The sequence below is a fragment of the Cupressus sempervirens genome, chromosome 7 (assembly GCF_028749045.1).
Source record: "Cupressus sempervirens isolate cs-2001-9-10 chromosome 7, ASM2874904v1, whole genome shotgun sequence".
Classification (NCBI taxonomy): domain Eukaryota; kingdom Viridiplantae; phylum Streptophyta; class Pinopsida; order Cupressales; family Cupressaceae; genus Cupressus; species Cupressus sempervirens.
In genome coordinates this window covers 211,832,099-211,850,482 of record NC_143124.1, presented here as the reverse complement: position 1 = coordinate 211,850,482, position 18,384 = coordinate 211,832,099, and the positions used below count along the sequence as shown (strand labels likewise).

The following is an 18,384-nucleotide window of genomic DNA, read 5'->3' as shown; positions in this document are numbered from 1 at the left end:
TCTTTTCTTTCCCAATTTTCCTCTTGATTTCAATCTAAACTTGCAAACAATGTTGGATAAAAGTTTAATATCCTTTTAGAAGCCTCTCACTTCACTTTATTAATTTTTCGTTATTTTCTTTATTTAATAAAAAAAGCCATAATAGGGAAAAACGACCCAAGCTATGAACTCCCAAAAATTTGACCAAGCCCATATTTCCCTCTCCAAACACATAATCCATGGGTCCAAAGGCCACATCCATACTCTAATTCCAGTCATGCAAAGTTGAAAAAATTGATCAAGGCTTGGATAGACTCCACCTTGCACTTAGAAAAAATTGATCTCACTCTGCCATCTTAAGGGGTAAAAATAAAATCGACCCTAGTAATATTTTGATTGGTCCACATGGCAGAGCATTTTATTTGTGGTTTTGGAAACTCTAATTAGGGCTTTGGTGGATTAACTGGGCCCTTGATTTTGATTTAGTCTTGGCCATTCATTATAGTAGATCTCCCTATATAATGACTTGCTCTCCTCATTTGTCAGGGAGATTATTGGAGAATTGTTGCTTAGATTTTACTAAAATTGGTTTTTGTTCATTGGTGTGTTTTATGGTGGATATTGGTGATCATTTTGTAGTATTACACAATTCATTATAGTCCTTAATTAGAATAGAATTTGCTTTCAAGTACTTGGTTTTATAATTTGCTTCAAATAGTTCAGATTAGATGAAAGCTATTATAAATGCTTCTTTGATTGACCAAGCTATGAACTCCCAAAAATTTGACCAAGTCCATGTTTCCCTCTCAAAACACATCATCCATGGGTCCAAAGGCCACATCCACACTCTAATTCCAATCATGTAAAGTGGGAAAAATTGATTAAAGCTTGGATAGAATCCATGTTACATTCCAAATTTTGACCTAATTTTAAATTTGTTCATAGCCGTTAGACTGAACGGATTTTTCTTTCATAATCATGTGAAGTAGGTAGTTATTTATATCCATTATATTAATTGTTTAACGGAGATGGTTGTTATCCATTATTTGTCATGTGATGTTTAGCAGTTGCTTGATTTTGGAATTATGGTTAATAATTAAATTCTTTATTTATATTAAATGTTAATATGAAAATTATTATGGAACTTGTTATTATCATGGAAATATTGCACGGGTGATTGCAGGAGAAGATGAAGGGGGAAGCATTGCTAAATGGGATCAACGGAATGAGATACTAGCTTAGTCCAATCATCAGGTTGACAGGTATGAGCTTAAATTGCCTTGGTAAGGACCTAGCGACTTGAACTTTAGGATACAATTGAAAGACCCACATGAGCTATTAAATAAACAATTTAAAACTTAAATTAACTTAATTAAAAATAATACGTACCTCAAAGGTTTTTGATTGATCTTTTCTCCACATCATTATAATATATACCTATGTACGTACACATAGATATAAGAATGAAGTGACACCATAATATTATTTTCTTTATAATAAAATGATGTCACCTCATATCTACATGCATATAGATAGATATAAACCATAATTATTTTTGATTTATAACCTTAAAATCTTTTTCCATCTTTTTATTTATTTTCTTGCTTAAAACTGATTGAACACTTGGCATATTTATTTGGCGTCCAAGAGCCAAGACCCTTCTTTTATGTTATGGCTTCTTGGAAGCCAAAGAGACATATTATCTCTTTATCTTAAAAAGTCGAGAGAGGGGGAAGACAACTATTTTTCAAGCACCTGACTTCCATGTTCAAGCACCTGACTTCCTTGTTCAAGCACCCGCCTTCTTCATATTACCTGACTGTGTTTATCATAGCACCCAATATCTTTATCAATTGGTAACCATTGCATTGTTTCCCTTCCACGATTTCTGGTTATATTGAAGTTCTGCTGAAATCATGAGCAACATTCATACTGGAAATTGGCGTTCAAGATCTTTTCTAAGGCGGGTTGTTGAGCATCTAGCAAGACTTCATTCTTTCTTTCAGATTATACCAGGTTATGTGGTTAACCAAAAATCCAAACATTGCAATATGATTTCTTTACAAGTTACAACATTTCGATTTATATCGCAGTAAGCTACAATTTATATCATAATGCAAAATTATCTTGCTTAATATCATAGGTTAGACCTTCTCTAAGTTAGAATTGTTTATGGCAAATAAAAGCCAAGTAACCATGTTATGAAATCATGATTTATTTATGTCACTGGAGATTAGAATTCAAATGATATTTTCTGCAAGTCTTGAAGAACACATTCTTCAAATCATAGATTGTGATAAGCTGGAAACATATAATATTCATGAATTAGTTGAGAATCAATGAACAGAGCCGATTGCTCTGATATCCGAGCACCTATGACTCACCCGCTGTATAGCCACGGAAAGGGTGAAGAGGTGAAATGGAATCTGCAATGACATAGAAATAAAAGTTAGATATGATACAATAAATCTAAAATAATTTTATTTAATAGCTTATGCTTGTCTATATTATTGTACACCTGTTGTCAAGTCGAGTGGTGGTGTTCGGTTCAATGAACCCATTAGAAAACCTTGGCCAAGGTTGTTTTAAGCCATGTTTGCCATCTATGATCACTTGATGTCAGTGGAGCCAGTTATTTAGACATGTACGTCCATAATTGTGTACACATTCGAAGCACTAGAATGCTCAAGTGGTTGGACTAAAAGTATCTCAAGCCTGATCTTGGGATATGTTGGCACTCAAAATTGTAGCCCGAATTTTGAGTACCATTGAGAAATTTGAGCCCTATAAATGCTTTTGATGAGTTTGTACCCGGCTGTCCCTTTGAGTCCCGTGAGGTGTTTAATATTTCTAACACCTTTCATTCAGTGTATCCACTTGTTTCATGATGATAATTTGTCGTTCTGAGCCATTCCGTGAAGTCCCATTTTGAGCAATTGTCAATTCTGCATTCACTCGTGTCAAACAGTGATAGGAGGCCTTGTTTGCAATCTAATATCTCGCACCCAAAAATGTTTCATAACTCGTTGCTTTGGGAATGTCTAGTGTCCATACCAGAGAATCTATGTTTTAGATTTTGAGTCGTTTCGAATTCGTTTGATTAGGTTTTGAATCCCTCAAAGTTGGTCAGTTACTGTTTTCATGCATTGCACTTTGCACATAATTCTGGGAGGCCCTGTTTAACTAGTTATAACTTTTGACCAGTTGACCACAATGTTGAAATTCCTGCTGTGTTGTATTGTAGACGTCAAAAACTTGTTGTGTTTCAAGTTTCAACTTATGACGAATCCGTTTGATAAGTTTTCAAACGCGATTCCAAACGCAATTTCTATCTTTTACTGGTGTCAGCATTTGCAGATTTGTTGGAACCCCTGTTCGGGATGTTATAACTCCAAATCTGTGATTGCCTAGATCGAATGGATTGTACCATTGTGTTGTCCTCTGAAAATACTCCAAGTGTGCCAGTTTGCAAGTCACGAGGAATCCATTTACACACTTTTCTAGGCCCGTTCCATTTGCAAAAATCACTTTCTGCCATTTGTTTCAATCTGCAAAATTCAAGTAGCCTACTTTGACCGCTTGCCAAACACGCCCTGTTATTCATCATGAGCCCAAATCAAAGATCCATACTCTCCTCGTGACAGAGAACTAATGCCCCAGTTTTTGTCTTTCCAAGTGTCAGTTTACCCAGTTTTTGAAGCCGATTCCGAACCCAATTTATGGTTTTCTGACATGTTTTCTTGCAGGCAGTTCTGAAAGGTCAACTTTGACAGTGAATATTTTTTGACTTCGAATTCGTCATGAGACAAGATTCGACATGGTACAAGTATGCAGAGTAGAGAATCAGTGTGCCAGTTTTTAGAGCCCGATCAGGTGTTTTGGTCAGTTTTTAAGGCCAGCCAAAGGACCTTCTGGCACCAATTTGACAGTTTGCCGATAAGTGAGTGAATTTTAATTGATGATTCAGTTATCGAACTTGATTCTAATAAGTTTGAGATGATCAATTCAACATTTCAGTTGTCCGAAAGCGAAAATTTTTAGCCAGACCCACTTTGGGGCCCGACTAATCCCGCCAAATTGATAAGATTGATAAGATGTGAGGGTCTTCTTCGGTGAGGAGTTTATACATATTTGAGAGGAATATATCTAGATTGTGAATGAACTTGCCTATGGGACAAAGTTTTGGGGGATCATTGTTTTAGATGAATTGGAGGAATGTGGATGTGTAATTGCAATTTCTTTTCCGCTTCGGAAGCAAAATAAGGCGTACAAGGGAAAACAGAGGGGTTTTATGAAATGGAGACATAAAAGGGCTTTACATGAGACAAAGCCTTTTATTGGAACAGTAGGAACACCCAGAGGGCATTAAGTTTTTAATCCTTAGTTTTGTGGTTCATTTCTAAATGTTGTTTTCGACAAAAGTTGCAATGTGGAATTGGTTTTTGACTCTTGTGAAGTCTTTTAGAGAAATAGAAATTAGTTTAGGCCATAAATTAGTAGTCGTAAGGTGGAACACCAACCCAAATTATTGGAGACAAAGTCCTTCATAACCCTTAGCGTTCAAAATTCTGGAATGGACGATCTCCAAGGATTGAACAGGGAGCAATCTGGGCAGGGAGAATTTTATTATTCTGAAGAATACAGTATCAACAATGATATGTCAAAAGATGCTTCTAACATTGGCTGTAGTGAGACCGAACAAGAAGAGAAATCTGTAGGAAGCCCTTGTGGCAACGTTGAGAATCAACAACATGAATCTGCTTTTCGGAATCCAACGCCTACACAACCTTGTATGGATAATTTGGAAGAGGAGGATATTAGCCTCAGAGAATGGTTGAATACGCCTAATAGAATTGTAAGTAGATTGGAATGCTTGCACATTTTAAGCAAATCCTGGAGATTGTAAGTCTTGCACATTCGGAAGGAGTTGTGTTGCATAATATTTGGCCCTCTTGTTTCATGCTATCATCTTTTAATTGAGTTTCATTTATAGAATCTACTTCTTGTACAAGCTCAAGTTCTGATTCTTCAGAGGACTCGATTGGAAGGTTGCCTCAAACACTTCCAGGACAGTCCGCAACCTATAAATTGAGGCAACGTGGTAATAATAAGGGGCATGTTTCAAGAACAGGGTGAGAAGTTGATCAAACAACTTCAGTTCACATGGCAAGCCATTAAGCCCATGCAAGAGACATTTCAACCAGGGGAGTTGGATGTCAGGAGCCATCAGTTAGAGATGCCAACACAAATGTCTCCAGACAGCCTGGAAGGTTAATCTCTACGGGTGATTGCAGTGGAAAATTAGATGATATTGGTGGAATGCATGTCATTCCACATGGAACGAATTCAGATTCAGAGGAAGAACTCCTATCCAGATGTTCCCGGTTGATGAAACATTTCAAAAAACTAGAACAAGTCTATTTTTCTACAAGATGTAAAGCGAAGCAATTTATTGGTGATACAGCAAGAAAACATTCAAGTACAGGCAATATTGGATGGGAATCTTTCGTGGGAACGGATGCTTGTAATGTGAGTTCAATTGACACCAACGTCAAAATGGAGACCCATTGAGCATGATAAATCATGGGTATGGGACAGAGCAGTTCTATTATCCCACATTCGCTGGGAAGCAGTCTTTCGTTCTTTTTAAATACAAAAGTGCCCATATTGGAAGTGTCTTAAAGACACAGCCTTTGGGAAAGGCAACACCCAGGTGGGGTCCTTGTGGATGACGTCAGCCTGAGTGATTAACTGCATAATTTTGAACGAACCGATGCATGAGCTGATGTGGCAACTATGAATTGAGATTGCGTGACGTGTCCAGATCATGTGGCTGGCGCACGCCCGCAAAATAGAGTTGCACGAGGTTTAGAAAATGCGGGAATGCGGGACGCCGCCACGTGGCAGCGGGTCCTGCGCGTGGTGAGGTGTTATTGCAGAGTAGGTTCAGGTGAGGTGTATCCAGATTGTGACACGTGGCGAGATTGATGGCCGGTGCAAGCCTGCAATACAAAGATGCTCATTGGATAAAGAATGCGGGCAAGTGGTTGTGCGACACGTGGCATCAGGCTCGGAACAGATGGCACTAACATGGCGGATGAGGCAGATCATGTGGGCCAATCACGAAGCGCCATGTGGCGCCCAGTCAAAGAAGAGTTGACCCGGATGGAAATAAAGGGAAAAATGAAATAATTAAAATATTAAATATTTTAATCATTTTCCCAAGTTTAATATGCATGTTCACATTTTAAAATTTAAAAGGTTTTTTCTAAAGTTGTGACTTTAGAACTTTTAAATTTTTGAATTTTTAAATTTCAAAGATGTGTAGGCTTGAACCTTATAGGAAGGGGGGACTGTTTTTCAAATTGTGATTATGGGGGTTTTTGGAAGGCTAGTATAGTAGTATTATATATCATCAGAATCGGGAGAATCTGAATTTTTTGATTATGCAGTTAGTTTTTACACAGGAAGTAGTGTGTTTAGGTTATTCGAGGTTTTCTCTCATGTTTCCAATTTGCAACGACATTTAGGTATCAAAGTTTAGTTGCGATTTTTAACATGGAAATGACATGAATGTGGTTAAAAGACAGTGAAAATGCAGTTGGGGTCATTTCTAAGTTAGTTAAATGGAGTTTTATCAGCATTCTTGATGCATATAAGATATTTTGGCAATCAAAGGATTTCATCATTCAGCAAGAGATATTTTGCAAATCTGTTACAAAACAATGATGAAACAAAATCAGATCAATGTGTGGAAAGAGGAGAGAGGTTTTTCAGTTGCAAAAGATTGAATTTCAAGTGGACACATGTCAGTCATAGAACAAATCCGAGAATTCATCTTCTCCTATATCTTTCTATCTTTCATTCTTTGTAGGGGTTGGCAGTTTTCTCTGGGTAATACCAACAGGGTTCCACTGTTTTACTGTAAAACCATTTTCTTCAGCAGATTTCTCTTGTATGAACATCATTAGGAAGGATAATACAGATAGTTTAGATCTGTTAGGTGTTTTCTTTTCATGCATATGACTGTATAATTTCAAGCAAATTAATACAAAGAGCAACAGATTCATTAGTTCCATTCTGATTCTTGTCTCCTCTTATTAGTGATCTTCAATGTTTTATGATCTTTGAACAAAGAGCTTAGGTTGTAGTTGCAGTCCCTTAAGGCTGTATGTTATTTCATTGTTGCTTATGACTCAAGAAGTTATGTAAATGCTTCAGGGAATTAACAGGGCTGCAAGTTTACTGATGGGGATATCATGTAAGAATGAGGTTCAAATTGAGCACAAATGTCTATTTACAAGGTAAATAGATAGATCGTATTTCTGAATATATGAATAAGTATCAGATATCCATATGTATGCACTTGATTCATAGATTTGCCCAATGGATTAGACACTGATCAGTTACAGGATCATTAAAGTCTTATTGCTGCATATCTGAGGGTTTGTTAAATTCAACATTATTAATTAAACGTTCTTTCCCTTTCATGTTGAAGGACCTAAATGTTTAACCCTCACTCAGATTATGAGATTCATAGCTTTGCATTTAACTACTGTAGATCTGTGTCATTTTATGAGTCATTAGGAGATATAAGGGTAAAATCTGCTTAATAGATTCAGGGATATGTTTTTGCACTGGTACGGTATCATTTGAATATGAGGTCTACCCGCCTAAGTTTAGCAAAGCCTGAAGTAGAAGAAGGGTCATGCCTTATAGTTGGTCTATTGTCAGAAATGGCATGTTGAAAATGGGAGTTAGTTGCCTCTAGATATGTCAGTTTCTCAGTGGGATAATTGAAAACCCTCTAGCATTTTCAAACACCAACAGGGTAGGGAAGGCCTTTCTAAATCAATAGATTGTGTGGGGATAAGTATGTTCCGAGGTTGAGAGGTTAAGCCTAAGTCAATGCTTCTCCTCTTACTGAAAGCCGAGGCTTGCACAACCAACTAAAGACTCACCGGATATTACTTGTATGTTCTTCTTTTCATGTTAAGTATTTACTTTACTTATATGTATGGAAAGATAGTAAATCATTATATCAATGATTACAGTTGATCATTGTTACAGTTATTTCAGTTATTATAGTTATTACAGTTGATCATTGTTATAGATATTTCAGTTAGTATAGTTATTACAGTTGATCATTGTACATTTATTTCAGTTAATCTTTATTATAGTTATTACAGTTGATTATTGTTATAGTTATTTTTAGTTAATTGTTATTATAGTTGATTATTGCATCAGTTGATGATTGATATAGTTATTTCAGTGGAGTTTTGTTATTTCAGTTAATCGTTGGTAGTTAAAAGTAGTTAATGTCCCATGAAAAGGAATTCAGTATATTTGTTCAAGAATTTGTTGAGGAAAAGTCTTTCTGGATTGCTTTTATTTTTTTATGAAAATCCTTTTGTTACAATCCACCTTGCACTCAAAAAAATTTGTCTCGCTTTGCCATCTTAAGGGGTAAAATTGACCCTAGTATGGACATCTTTGATATTTAGAAAAATTTGTCGATTTTGCTCCAAATGGGAAATTCGACCCTTGTTAGGATAATTCTTACACTTAGAAAAATTTTCGCATTCCATATTCCCCTCGAGGGAAAATACACCCATGTTTGGAAATTTTCAACACTACTTCGAGGGAAAAATGACCTTAGTTTGGACAAATTTGACAGTTGGAAAATTTTCCACATTCCCAACTCCTCTTGAGAGAAAAAGCACCCTAGTTTGGACTTTTCCAACACTTAGAAAAAAAATCTACATTCCACACTTAGCTCGAAGGGGAAATTGGCTCATGTTAAGACAATTTTGACATTGAAGTTTTTTGGAATGCAGACTTACCACCTAGGGAAAAACGACCCTAGTTTGGACAATTTCTAGACTTCGAAATTTAAGTTCCAAACTTCCTCTAAGGGGAAAAGGACCCTAGTTTGGATAATTTCCAAACTCAAAAAATTTTCAAACTATTTTCAAACTTGCACTTGGGGGAGAATTGTCCCTTGTTCGGATTTTTCAAACACTTCAAAAATGTCCAACAAGCATTATCCAAAGTTGTGGAAATTCATGGTATGCTTGAATTTTTGCCTCCAACACTTCAAATTTTAAGAAAATATCCAAATATGAAGGGGAAATGTTTGCCGAGTCCAGATTTTGGTCAAAATATGAGGGGAAATTCATGTAAAGACTAGATTTTGATCAAAAAATTGAAGGGAGATTCATGTATATTCCGGATTTTGATTAAAATGTGAAGGGAAATTCATGTATATTCCAGATATTGTGTATTTTTATAAAGGAAAAGTTTATTTTCCTTAGGATTTTGGTCATTTGTATGTATAAAGTCAATTTTTATAAGGATTCTAAGGCCCTTATGCATGGAATATGCCTTTATATTGGATTTCAGACAATGATCAATTGATATAATTGTAATAATGATTAACTGAAATAATGATTTACTATCTTTCCTTGCATACAAATAAAGTAAACGCATAACATGAATTAGATAGAGGAACATACGAGAAGTATTAGGTGAGTCTTTAATTGGTTGTGCAAGCCTTGACTTTCGGTAAGAGGAGAAGCATTGACTTAGGCTTAACCTCCCAACCTCGGACCATATTCATCCCCACACAATCTATTAAATAGAAAGGCCCTCCCTCCCCTGGGATCAGGCTTGGGATACTTTTAGTCCAGCCACCTGAGCATTTGATGTTCAGAATGTTTGCACACTTATGGACGGACATGTTTGAAGAACTGGCACTACTGAAATCAAGTGATCATAGATGGCAAACATGCCTTTAATGACATTGGCCACGGTTTTTTGATGGGTTCAATGACCTGATCACCATCGCTCGACTTGACAATAGGGGAACAATAAGTATGAACTTGCATGAGCTATTAAATGATTTTCCTTTAAAAAAATAAATAAATTTAGAATTGTTATGCCATGTCTAATTCTTATTTCCATGTTATTGCAGATTTCTATCTCACCTCTTCACTTCTTCCTTGGCTATACAGCCGGGTGAGTCCCAGGTGTTTGAATCTTAGAGCAACCAGCTCTTTTCTATTGATCCTCAACTAATATAAGAATATTATATGTTTCTAGCTTATCACATTCTGTGAAAATATAACTTTAAGACTTGCAAAATAAATAACATTTGATTCTGACATTCAACGACATAATAAAGATATGATATCATGTCATGGATACTTGACTTTTACTCATCATAAACTGTTCTATCCTAAAGAGGGACTAATTGATGATATCTTAAACGAAGATAATTTGCAACATGTTCTGGAATTGTATCTTATTGCTATAATATTCAAAGTGCAGTAATATCTGAAAATAAAAACATATTACAATCTTTGGGATATGGGGCAACCACATAACCTGGTAAAATCTAGAAATATAATGGAGTCTTTCTAGACACTATCAATTAACTACACTCTTCACGGAAGAACTTTGGTTGCAAACTTGGCACGGTTACTAATCTTATGCTTCAGCAAGGAAAATATATGATGAATTGATAAATCGGGGCAAGGAAATATGCTGAGGGAATTCGGTTGTAAAAATGTAGAGATATGTCATGAATAGTAATGCCCATGGTCTCTCACGGCTCCATAATATAAGGAAATATTCAAAAACCTTTTGGCTTCCAAGAAGTTGCAACTTAAAAGAAAAGAACTTGGCTTCTTGAACGCCAATATGCCAAATGTGCTTTTTGGGTTCTAGCAAAAATTTGAATAAATAAGGAAAAAGATTTGCAGGTTATAAATCAAGGATAATTATAATATGTATCTATCTACTTGCACGCAGATGTACTTATGTGGTGGCATCATATTATTTATTTTATAAAAATAATATTACATTGTCACTTTTATTCCTATATCTATGTGTACATACATAGATATACATAATAATGATGGGGTGGATAAAGTCAATCAAAAACCATTTGTGGTACGCATTATTTTTAATTAAAATAATTAATGTTTTAAATGTTTATTTAATAGCTCATGCGGGTCCATCAATTGTATCCTGATGTTCATGTCACTAGGTCCTTACCAAGGCAATTAAAGGTCATACCTATCTACAATGTCCCCGATTTAGCAGTTCTCCGGAGTGTGGGTTTGTCAGCTCATTATCGCGACCCTCATGAGCTATTGTCTGGTTTTGGGGGTCTTTGCCATGAGATTGCTATTTTTGGACTTAACATTTTTAGGAAGTCACTCTTGGTTAGTTGCTATTTTTGGATTGAGCAGTTTAGGCAGGATGGTCCTTTGGTTCTGGATATTTGATCTCTCTTTGGGATTTCTTTATTAAAAAGTCTTTTATTGGTGAGCTTGTTGGCTTAATGATTATTTAATTCAACTTTTGTTGGTGTAAATAATTATTCGCTATTTACACTTACCTAAGTTTACTTAAGTTAATGCATTATTTTATTATTTATTTATTAGCCACCGAAGAGTATGCGTACTCTTGTGAGTTGTTATGTTGACAACACAGGAGTCCGCACCTCTTTTATGCACATGTTGTCTACAACACAGGAGTTAGCACACCAATTAAGCACATGGTGTCTACAACCTTGTCATTCTTATCCACTCATCTAGAATGATGGATAAAGCATGTGCTTAGTTGTCATGATGCTTATCTTATCTCCTGGTTCTTTCTAGAGACATCCTAGGTGCTTCTTGAGAGACCTTTATATACAGGCACTCCTAGTGTGTTTGCACATCATATACTGAACAGAGCAATGTATTAGGACATACTCTGATTAATTGATCATATCCATTTTTGGTCTACAGTTGTGCTTGTGTTTGATTTCTTAGTTCTTGGGTAAATTTTGCCCTAAGGCAAATTCTTACACTTTTAATAAACATAATACTTTATATTACAAAGTGTCATAATTTTATATTATAAAGTTGCCTTTTAAGCGGAAAGTGTGAAAGTGAAGCTAGATGGCTCAAATAGTGTTATAAATACAACTTTTTGTTAAGGAGAGATCATCTTGAAAATATATATTTTATCTCTTGATAATTTGGAAAGGGTTTGAAGGTATTTCTTAGTTTCTCTTAAACACTTGTGCTGAGGTATATAGTTGTTATAATCTCCTACTGTAATTTCTGTGATTAAGGAGATTGTCATTCTGGAGACAAATCGATTGCTACTAAGTCAAATTGTTTAGCAATTGAAGGGAGATCGATTGGCATTAATACTGGCTGTGGTTATATTTCTGGAAGCATGCGAGACATTAGATTACCGTTGGGACAACAAATAATATTACAAGAGGTCTGGGGATTGCATACGGCTAGCAAGGCACTGCATACACACCTTGCAATCAATGTGAGCAACCCATGCAAACAGATTGGGCATCATACGTCAAACATTCTGGCTGCCAGTATTGATTGAAGGTGAAAATGGTTACTTGGCATTGGACGTATTGTACTTAGGAATTGTGTTTGAGGCTGGATTGTGCTGACGTGTATGTGTATGCCGTAATTAAGGCATTCTGGACGCCTCTCACAAACTGGCAATACCTGCGGTTGTTTACAACAATCAGGCTTATTTGTTTATCTAAATCTTGCAAATTTGGTTCATGGAATTGATCATGACTTTGCCTTATATTTAATCAATAAATCCAAAAGTAATTCTGGAGTTGTTCTTAATCATTGTTACATCCGAAATTTTTGACCTAATTTTAAACTTGTTCATAACCGTTGGATTTAACGAATTATTCTTTCATGATCATGTGAAATAGGTAGTTATTTATATACGTTGTATTAACTATTAATGAAGATGGTCGTTAACCAATAACTGTTATTAGGTGATTAGCAGTTGTTTGATTAAAAATAACGATTAATATGTTTTTATGAATTATTATGGAATCATTATTATGGCGAAAGTGTTTTTCATGAGTAATTGCAGGAGAAGATGAAGAGGGGGGAATTATTGCTAAACGGGATCATCGGAATGGGATGTTTGCTTAGTTCAGTCACCAGGATCAGTAGGTATGACCTTAAACTTCCTTGGAAAGGATGCGATGACTTGATCACGGGATACATTTATGGAACCCACATGAGCTATTAAGAAAACAATAAAGGAAAAACATAAAATAATCTAACTTAAAATATGATACATACCTAAAGAGATTTTTAATTAATCTCCATCATATTATTATAATAAATACGTATATACACATAAATATAAAAATGAAATGGCACCAATAAATTATAATAACGTAATTTAATGATGTCACCCCATTGATGTACTTACATGTACATATATAAGAACATATTATAATAATAAATGAAAATTATAATCTTTCCAACTTGTGTTTTCAACTTTCTATTTAAATTCTTTCTTCCCTCTTTTTTCATAATCGATTTATTACTTGGTAAATTAAAATGACATATGTTACATAACCGGTGGAAGCCAAGAAGACATGACTTTCCTTTTAATTTAGCCGTGAATGGAGTCCGACACCTTTCCTTATATATTCGTGTGCCTTGCTGTATTAAGGCATTCAACTTAGCATCCGCGTTACCATCAACCTTCCTTTACCACTACGAATTCTGCTGAAATAACCTCTCTAGCATTTGAATCCATAAGAGCCGTGAGCTAAGGTTTCATTTTATACTACCAATCTGAGCATCCAATACAATAGCAATTCTGCCATAAGAACCCAGCTTGGGGGGATCTGCATTTGGGATGTCTGCAATTAAAGGAGGACAAATTCCAAATTTGGGTTGCAAGGATTCTAGCATATCCAGTGATACATCAGGTCATGATATGACATTTCCAGTATTATTCTTATTTCTTCCAAAGCAACTAGTTAGGCATCTAGAAGTTTTATCATTTCAGACTTTTTTTTTTCAATATGAATTGCTACTTACGCAATGTCCTTATTATCAGTCCTCTTTCCTTAAATTTCTTTAAGTCAATTGGATACAATCCCATGTATAAGAATATTAGAATCTGAATTACTATCCAAAGAGTAATGCTGATCTCAAAAGGAATTATGTTTTATGTTGTTGCAATTTGTGATAGAGGATATAAAAAGCAGAATGCGCATGAATTTTCTAACCTGGGATTTACCGGCAATGTAGCCATGAAATGGTGAAGAGGTGTAAATAAAAGGGTAGAGTGCTCATAATCTTTCAAGCACTTGAGAATCACCGACTATGAAGCTACATATGGTGAAGAGGTGGAATGAACCTACAAAGATACAAAAAAGAAATCAGACTTGAATAACTTAAATAATGAAATACTTAATAGCTCATGCTTATCCTTGTAATGGAACCTGTTGTCAAGTCGAGCGGTGGTGATTGGGTCAATGTACCCATTGGAAATCTTTGACCAAGGTAGTTTATAGGCATATGTGCCATCTAATGATCACTTGATGTTTGTAACGTTAGTTATATAGGTATAACTGAATGGGCACTCAAAACACCCGGATGCTCGGATGGCTGGATTGAAGAACATCCCAAGCCCGATCCCAAGGTAGGGAGGGCCATTCTAATATAATAGAATGTGTGAGAATAAGTATGGTCCGAGGTTGGGAGGTTAAGCCTATGACAATGCTTCTCCTCTCACCAATGCCGAGGCTTGCACAACTAGATAAAAGATTCTTTGATGATGCTTGTATGTTCCTTTCTTTTTTGTTAAGCAATTACTTTATTTGTTAATCATTTATCATGAATACATATGCATTAGTCAGTCGTTTTATTTCAGTTGAACATGACTACAATTAGGAATAGTTATTTGTTATTTCAATTGAATAAGAATATGTTTATTTTCAGTTGAGCATGATTACAGTTATGATAGATAGTCGTTGTTCTTTTTATTTCAGCTGACCATGAAGTTACAGTTATGAATAGTTAATAGTCGATCTTGAATATGATTACAGTTATTTTCTGTTAATTGTTAAAAGTAGTCTTTGTCATGTGAAAAGGATCCAGTTATTTATATAAATGTTGGAATGTTTTAGTATAAAACGTCTTGAATTAGATATGAAAATCCATTTGTCACAGTCATAGTGTTTTCTTGTATTCTTATATGATCTAGAAAAAAAGAAAAAAAGAAAAAAAAGAGAAAAGAATATATATAAAACAAAAACAAAAAGAAGAAGAAGAAGTTCATCCTTAGCCAACTAAGATTTGTAGGAGTGGATATAGGTGCTTTACATTGTCAACCCGATAATTGGACTAAGCTGGTATCTCATTCCGTTGATCCCGTTTAGCAATGCTTCTCCTCTTCATCTTCCCCTGCAATCATCCGTGCAACATTTCCACGATAATAACAAGTTCCATAATAATTTCATAATAACATTTAATATAGATAAAGAATTAAATAATTATTCATAATTCCAAAATCAAGCAACTGCTAATCATCACATGACAAACAATGGATAACGACCATCTTCATTAAATAGTTAACATAATGAATACAACGGATATATTTAACTACCCTTTTCCCATGATTATGAAAGAAAATCCATTCAATTCAATGGCTATAAATAAATTAAAATTAGGTCAAAATTTGGGATGTAATAGTGTATTTATTAAGTTTTACTTAATTAATAATTAAACGAGCTTATTGTAAAGTGCCAAGTTATTGTTTATTTAATTAAGTGCATTTATGTCTTGGAGGGAAAGGTAATTGTTTGATATATTTCAAACATCAAAAGCAAGTGCTATCAAGAGCCAAGTATGAGATTCAAGTTATGTGAGGTCTAGGTTTGAAGTCTCCAAGTCAATTTGACTTGGAGAAATATATATACCTTCAAAGAAGACAATCAAACTCTTCTTGCATTTGTGAATTTGGTGAATTTGTTGATGAGTTTTGTGCCTAGGATTGAGTAATTGGAAGTGTTTGCACTTTGAATTGGCTGTCCATTTGTTAGTGAGTTGTGCTCAAATCGATGGCTTCATGCAGAGGCCATAGTTGGAATTAAGGGTGTGATTTAGGGCAGATAAATAATATAATATCTCTGTAATCCTCGCGAGTTTGGGTGGCATAGTGTAGATGATCACAACAATAATTCATAGGTTGCGTTGGAATTCATAGTGTCTGCCGTGGATCATTGGGATAACATTCTACTTGAGTAGCAATAATTATTGTGGGGCATTGTTTAGTAGTAAAAGGAACATTTTGGTAAAGAGCACCTTCATCATTTTCAAAGGCTCAATGATAATTTGAATTTTTCTCAGAAGGTCAATAATGGTTGGGTGTCATTATATGCATGTTGTTAGATACAAATTTTTATATAAATATAATTCCATATGCATCATATTGCCTTTGTATATATTTCATTGGTGAAAAATTAAAAGAGTTGCTTGCTAGTAATTTGCTTATAATCCGTCTTTATAAGTATTGCTATTTCAATTTCCATTATCTTTTTTCGAAAAAATCCAAAAAGGCTTATATCTCAAAAAAGCACAAAAAAATTGCAATAATACAAGACTTTAGAAAAAAACTTACAAAGCTCAATGTCAACAATGTTGTTAGAATCAATAGGGTTCTTATAGTGGTATCTGAGGGATTTCCTGTCATCCTGCAAGGATCGGGTAAACATATGCAGCCACAGAGATTTGACCCTAACAGGTTTTATGCTCACGAGGGAATAGAGTCATAGGGTAATTAGGCACAGGATACCATCGGTGATAGGAGAGGTGGAAGTCTTTCTAGGAATACAGGGCATGATGATAAAAGAGAAGCGAGATAATTGTTCAGGAGGTTGGTAGCTGGCCAACAACAACTTAGGTAGCTCTTATAGTAGCTCATTATAACCATTGAGCACATATCACTTCCTAGGCGTAAGAACAATGAGCATGATGAGAATGGTAGCACTATTGGGTCTCCTAGAGCACACATGGCACGTATAGAGACATATGCCAGTATATAGACACGTCCTACCTTCTTGAGACCATATTTAGAGGGAGGATTGATGAGGAGGATTTAACTTTTACAAATACTGTATAAGATTTTCTTGTAGAGTAGGAAGCAATACCCCCAACAGTAAGAGAGCACTTGAATTTTGATAGATTTATGTCATAGAAGAGAAAGCATTATAGGGGTAGAAAGACAAGAGGCCTAGGAAAAAATGTAGTGATCTCAAGCAAGGCACCAATAATTTGACTCTCTCTAGTTTTGATGACAGTGACAAGATTTCAGTGAGAGCACAGGTTCATAAGCTAGATATATTTCTTACACTTCATCCCTTTTGTGAGGAGATGCCATCAGGTCATCTATGTTACATTTAGATGGCCTAGATCATGATTGGTTGTATGATGTTTTGGTTACACAAAAACATGATCCTATTACTTGGAGTGGTTTGATAGGAGAGACTTGAGTTGTATTTTAGGGACTTGGATCATCTTAAACATGTAAGTAGCTTGGAGGCTTGTATTGGCGAGTTTAAGAGAATCTTTGTTATGGTTATAGGAACTTCTATGAGGAGGTTGGTTGTCCTATTTGTGGAAGGATTGTTAGAGCCTCTATAATGGTGGATTAATGCTTTTGAGCCACAAACCTTGTTGGAAGCCTTGAAGAAGGCACGAAGCATGGATGCATCTGCACTGTTAATAAACTTTTGTTTAGGCCTAGTAAATTACCCTTCGCTTCATTTGTTGTTTTGGTGAAGGATGGCACACTTAGGATGTGTAATGATTACAGGGTTTTGAATAAGAGGACAACAAAAAAGAAGTATCCTATGCTGTGAATAGATGAGCTGATTGATGAAAAACATGGGGCTTGTTTTTTTTTCCAACATTGACTTGAGGACATGTTTGTTATAAGCTAGGGTTGTCATTGAGCCAAAAGATGGATCTATCAATGCTTTATACAACCACTAGACTTATAGAACATAGGAGGCAGTTAAACCATGCCACGAATCCCAAAGGGGAACATTGGCAATTAGTCCAACAATTCCCTCCTTAATGTTACCAGAGGAGATTCAAAGATGTGACCAAGCTCTGATACCACTTGTTACAAGATAAGGTTGTCGTTGCACCAAAAGATTGATCTATTAATTCCCAATACAACCACTAGACTTATAGAATACAGGAGGTAGTTATGCCAGGAATCCTGAAGGGGAACATTGGCAGTTAGTCAATCAAGGTTATCATTAAATTCGGATGAGAAAGAAAGACATAGAGAGGATTGCTTTTATATGCCATTTTGGACACTTAGAGTTTATGACAATGCCTTTTAGCTTAAACAATCCACTTGTCATTTTCCAATCCACCATGAAAAGGGTCTTCCATAGTTAGTTGAGGAGATTTATTCTCGTGTTCTTTGGTGACATATTGGTTTATGGTAAGACTTGGGAAGAATATCATGTTCAGCTGGATACAGTTTTGGATACCCTTGATAGGGGGTCCTTGTATGGAAAGGAGTCCAAAAGTGATTTAC

General features: G+C 35.4%; 1 protein-coding gene across 14 annotated transcripts in view; it reads left to right on the top strand.

The window, feature by feature from the left end:
• The window catches only part of LOC149546234 (pentatricopeptide repeat-containing protein At2g03880, mitochondrial-like), a 181,566-nt gene that overhangs the window by 39,139 nt on the left and 124,043 nt on the right, over positions 1–18,384 (top strand). Inside the window, exon 2 of one of the 14 annotated variants that reach the window (XM_089791075.1) lies at positions 1,163–1,241. The exons of the other annotated variants lie outside the window; for them this stretch is intronic. The gene's annotated coding sequence lies outside the window, so the exon portion shown is untranslated. The remainder of the gene's footprint in view (positions 1–1,162; positions 1,242–18,384) is intronic. 14 annotated transcript variants of the gene reach the window in all.